Here is a 5,497-nt window from a genome sequence, read left to right as displayed (position 1 = left end):
GCTCTGGCGGGAGTGCAGTGGAGACAGCTCACTCTCTGCAGCCTCGAGCTTCTGGGCTCCGATGGTCCTCCGCCTCGGCCTCCCGGATAGCTGGGACTATAGCCGGGCACCACTGCACCTCGCTTTTTTTTTGTAGGGATGGGGTCTTGAGCTCCTAGTCTCGAGCGATCCTCCTGCCTCGGCCTCCCAAAGTGCTGGGATTACAGGCGTGAGCCACCGCGTCCGGCCCCAGCTCCGATTTTTATTCTTTATTGTTCCCACAAATCTCAATAACCAAGAGAGTCCCTAAATCAGTGACTTCCCAGTAGTCTCTAAGTCACCGTCTTTCTGGCCGGACCCAAGCAATTTTCCGCACCGTACGGGAAAGAGAGCTCTGACATTCCAGACTTCCTATGCTCCCCCAAACCATGCCAGGATGTCCCCGAGCCCCGGTGGCATTTTCACTAACTCACTGATCCTTCCCTTTTCGATTCCGCCCCGCTGGACCTCAGCGAAGGCGGGGCTCAGGAGCGAGAGCGGCAGGGTCGCCGCCCTTCTTTGCGAGGGAGCCACTGTCCTGGGAAAAGCGTGGCTTGTCCTGAGGGCCCTTTCCACATTGTCCCCCCAGATTTGGCTCAAGAACAGGAGAGCCGGAGCGGGAAGCGGACTCCTGTCCCATCTCCAAGCCCGAGACGCAGACACCGTCCCCCTGTGGTCCCCGCCTCGTCTGCACGCGTCGGAGGGGAAGGTAGGTCCAGCCACCTTCGCAGCCGCGATGCCCTTACGCGGGTCTCCCCACCTGTGTCGCAGGTGCCCTCACCCTGTCTCCGTGCCCCCGGCTCGTGTCGCTCGTCTCCTTACCTGCGCAGGTCCCCGGGGCCGCCTGTCCGGAGCTCCAGAGCGCGCAGCGCCAGGCTCGTCTCCTCCCCGAGAGAGCAACTTCTTGCCTGCTGAACGCCCAGCGCAGCCTCGCGCGTCTCTGCCCTTTTGACAAGTTTCCACACCCGCCCAGCCCCCACGACCCCATCTCCTCCCGGACTCCACGCCCCTGGCGCCGCCACGGTCCGGATGCCAGTCCCTGTTTGCGCTGCAGGCGTCCCGCCAGGGGCCGTGCGCCCTGGGCGCACCGCGTGTGCGCATGCGCACGCATCTCCCACCGCACACGCCCGTCCCAGGGGAGCCCGCTCTGGACGCTTGGCACGGAGACCTCGCTTTCCTTTGAGCGATGGTACTTCTTTAATCGGAGTGTGGCACCGTTTTAAATTCTTCTGCCTCCTCCATCCCGACCCCAGGATTCAGATCTCCCCCCGCTCTGCAGCAACCTTCGGTGACAGCATCTTCGCCCAGGCCTCCCGCGCTGCAGGACCTGAGCTCTGCTCTCCGGCCCTCTTCCTTGGCCCCAGTTAACCGGTTTCCCCTTCACCCGCTGCCTCGATTTCTCCCTCCCGCCGTCAAGCTCCGAACCCCGCAGCCCTTCATCCAACCAGGAATTCCAGAGCCCAGCAGGCGCGCTAGACCTCATGAAGCAGTAACTTTGTAACGTCAGAGTAGCCATTAAGAATAGTCCGGAAGGGCCGGCGCGGTGGCTCACGCCTGTCATCCTAGCACTCCGGGAGGCCGAGGCGGGTGGATCGCTCAATGTCAAGGTTCGAGACCAGCCTGAGCAAGAGCGAGACCCTGTCTCTACTAAAAAAATAGAAAGAAATTATCTGGACAACTAAAAAGATATAGAAAAAATTAGCCGGGCATGGTGGCACATGCCTGTAGTCCCAGCTACTCGGGAGGCTGAGGCAGGAGGATCGCTTGAGCCCAAGAGTTTGAGGTTGCTGTGAGCTAGGCTGACGCCATGGCACTCTAGCCTGGGCAACAGAGTGAGACTCTGTCTCAAAAGAAAAAAAAAACAAAATAGTCCAGAGGGAAAGCTTTCCGCCATCTCCTCGCACCTCTTTGAGACCGCAGCACCCCCACCGCCACCACCACGAGTGCTGAGGCTGCCCGACATCCTCCACTGCTTTCAAACGGGAAGCGAAAAGTTCCAAGCCTCTTTGTCCTCGTTTTAATCTTCCTCAACACAGTTCCCCCGCCAGCCCCTCTCGAGAAGGTCGGCTGAGTGAGTCGAAGGGAACGTGGTGGGCTGTTTTATCAGCTGTCCCTGACTGTCAGCGAGGACGCTGTGCATTTGCCTGGACTCAACACTGTGCTGCGCTGCCGGACGCAAGTCACCCTGTCCAGCTGACCCTCTGCGGAGCCCCAGGATCACGGCTCTGCACGGTATGTGCGAGGACACTTCTAATACATCCGGCCACCGAGGACGGGTCGGGGCGCCTGCCCCCCTGTGCTCGTGGCATGTCCCCACGATTGCTGTCCAGACAAATCCAGGCCTATTTAGGTGCCATTCTGCTAGGGCCAATTTGCTCTAGATTCTTTTCTTTTATCCCCCCTCCCCACCAGTGGAGAGGGCTGGCTGTGTTGCCAGGCTGGGTTGAACTCCCAGCCTCAAGCGGTCCTCCTTGCTCTGGCACAGGAAAGCAATTCCTGATGCTGGCAGTCACTCAGTCCTTGGCTTCGTGAGAGCAAGAATTCAGGAGCAAGCCAACAGTGTAAAGGAAAGCCAGTTTTATTTAGGAAATCTAGAAGATCTACTCCACGGAGTGGAGACTACTTCTCCCCAGCACCGTTTTATTTTTTTAATTTAAACACTGGCTTAATCATAAGCTTAGCAGGGAAGGAATACTCACTGTTATTTCCTGGAAAGGGGTGGGATTTCTTAAACTGGGAACCCTCCCCTTTCTTTATTGTATAAGGTCCCTCCTGGAACTGTCGTGGCGTCCTGGGGGCTGCTGTTAGCTTGCTAATACGTTATGACTGGGGCATCATGAGCCGCGGGGTCCAACAGCTGGGCTGATTCCCTTGTCACGTTGGTTTCCACCAGTCTTGTTCTGTCACCAAATCCTGTTTTTGACCTGGGTGGTTAGGGGATTTGACTTTGTGTTAAGCAGTGCCTGCCTCCACCTCCCAAAGTGCTGGGATCACAGGGGTGAACCACCAAACCCAGCCCTTAATTCTTTTTTTTTTTTTGAGACAGGGTCTCACTGTTGTTGCCTGTGCTAGAGTGCCATGGCGTCATCCTAGCTCACAGCAACCTCCAACTCCTGGGCTCAAGCAATCCTCCTGCCTCAGCCTCCCGAGCAGCTGGGACTACAGATGAGAGCCACTCTGCCCAGCTAATTTCTTTCTATTTTTAGTAGAGACGGGGTCTCACTCCTCCTGAGGCTGGTCTTGAACTCCTGACCTCAAGGGATCCTCCTGCCTCACAACATGATGTTTTGAAATGTGAATGCAGTTGTCCCTCAGCATCCACAGGGGATTGGTTCCAGGACTCCTGAGAACACCAAAATGGCGGATGCTCAAGTCCCTGCTATAAAATGGTGTCATATTTACATGTAACCTGCACACACCCTCCCATGTGCTTTAAATCATCTCTAGATTACTTATAATACCCAATACAATGCAAATGCTGTGTAAATAGTATTTTATATTGTTTTTTATTTGTGCTAGTATTTTTTTTTTAATATTTTTGATCTCCGTTTGGTTGAATCCAAGATCGAGACCCAAGGATGTGAGGGGCAACTATTTGCTGTGGATTCGCTACGCTAAACTAATCTACATATGAATAGCCTCACATGCTTTTTTTGTGGCGAGAACACTTAAAATCTACTCTCTTAGCAATTTTCAAATATATAACACATCGTTAAGAACTACAGTTGCCATGTTGTGCAATAGATCTCTTGAACTTATTCCTCCTGTGTAGCTGAAATTGTGTATCCTTTGACCAAGCCCTTTTTAATCCCTGTCCCCCACCCCGAGGTAACCACCATTCTACTGTCTGCTTTTGTGAGTTCAACTTTTTTAGATTCTATAGATGAAGGAAATCATATAGTATTACATTTGTCTTTCTGTGCCTGAATTATTTCATTTCAGATAATGTCCTCAAGGTTTATCCGTTTTGTCACGAATGACAGGATTTCCTTCTTTTTAAAGGCTGAAGAGTATTCTATTATGTATGTACGTATCATATTTTCTTTATCCATTCATCCCTTGATGGCCACTTGGGTTGCTTCCGTCCCTTGTTGGCTTTTAGGAGTAGGACTGCAGAGAAGATGGAGGTGGAGATACCTCTTTGACATACTGATTTCATTTCCTTTGGCTATATACCCAGTAAGAAAATTGCTGGATCACGTGACAGTTCTACTATTTTTAATTTTTTGAGGAACCTCCAAAATGTTTTCATAATGGCTGTACCAATGTACATTGCCACCAGGAGTATACAACAGGCCCCTTTTCTCCACATCCTCACTACCACTTGGAATCTTTTGTCTTCTTTTTTTTTTTGAGCCCACTGCCCCCTCCCCGTCTTTTTTTTTGATTGATAAATAATAATTATACAGATTCATGGAGTGCATAGTGATGTTTCTATTAGGTTTGTTTCTAAACCTAGGAACCCAAAAGGTATGTATAGGACAGAGTGTGGTTGATGGGAAACTTAAGCTTGTAAAGCAATAGCCACAGGAGCCTGGAGAGTTTGGAGGTTGTAAACCTAACGGCGGCAGAGCAGGCGTTCTTACCCCCCCTGATAAGGACGAAGCTACCCCTCTCCCTTATCTCTGCAGGTTGAGATGGACACAGGGGTCGCAGAAGTTGGTTTTTTGAAAAAAATTTTATTACAGCATCTGTTCTGGCCCAGGGACTCACTCACTCCCCCGACAGAGAAACCCTCTGTAGAACCCAAGGCTTTCCCCTCCCTCGGGGTGGACACTCTTTTGGCCTCCACCCATCTGCACCCAGAGGCTCAAAATACACAGCATTTTGCTACACCTCACGCTTCCTGTGTCTCCCTCTTGGCTCCCAACCCAACAGTCTCAATATCGATAATGTATAGTGATTAGATCAGGGTAATTAGCATATCCAAAATCTCAACTGTTTATCTTTGTGTTGGGAATATTCACTATCTTCCTTCTAGCCGTTTGAAACTGTATTGTTAACTATAGCAATCCTATAGTGATATAGAATACTAGAACTTATTTTCTCCTATCTAGTTGCAATTTTCTGTCCTTTAACAAATCTCTCCTTATCCCTTCCCGGTACCCTTCCCAACCTTCAATAACCTCTTCTCTAGGCTTTACTCAATGAGATCAACTTATTTGAGCTTCTACATATCGGTGAGAATATGCAGCATTTAACTTTCTGTTTCTGGCTTATTTCACTTAGTATGACGTCCTCCAGTTCCACGCGTGTTGCTGTGAATGACAAGATTTCATTCTTTGTTATGGATAAATAGTATTCCATGGTGTATATACCACATTTTCTTTAAACATTCATCTGTGGTTGGACACCTTGGCTGATTCCATATCTTGGCTATTATAAATAGTGCTATAATCTTTTGCCTTTTTTTTTCTTTTTTTTTTGAGAAAGGGTCTCACTCTGTCATCCAGGCTGGAGTGCAGTGTCATCATCATAG

The sequence above is a fragment of the Propithecus coquereli genome, unplaced genomic scaffold (assembly GCF_000956105.1).
Source record: "Propithecus coquereli isolate 6110/MARCELLA unplaced genomic scaffold, Pcoq_1.0 Scaffold196, whole genome shotgun sequence".
In the NCBI taxonomy this organism is placed as follows: domain Eukaryota; kingdom Metazoa; phylum Chordata; class Mammalia; order Primates; family Indriidae; genus Propithecus; species Propithecus coquereli.
This window is presented reverse-complemented; position numbering follows the sequence as displayed.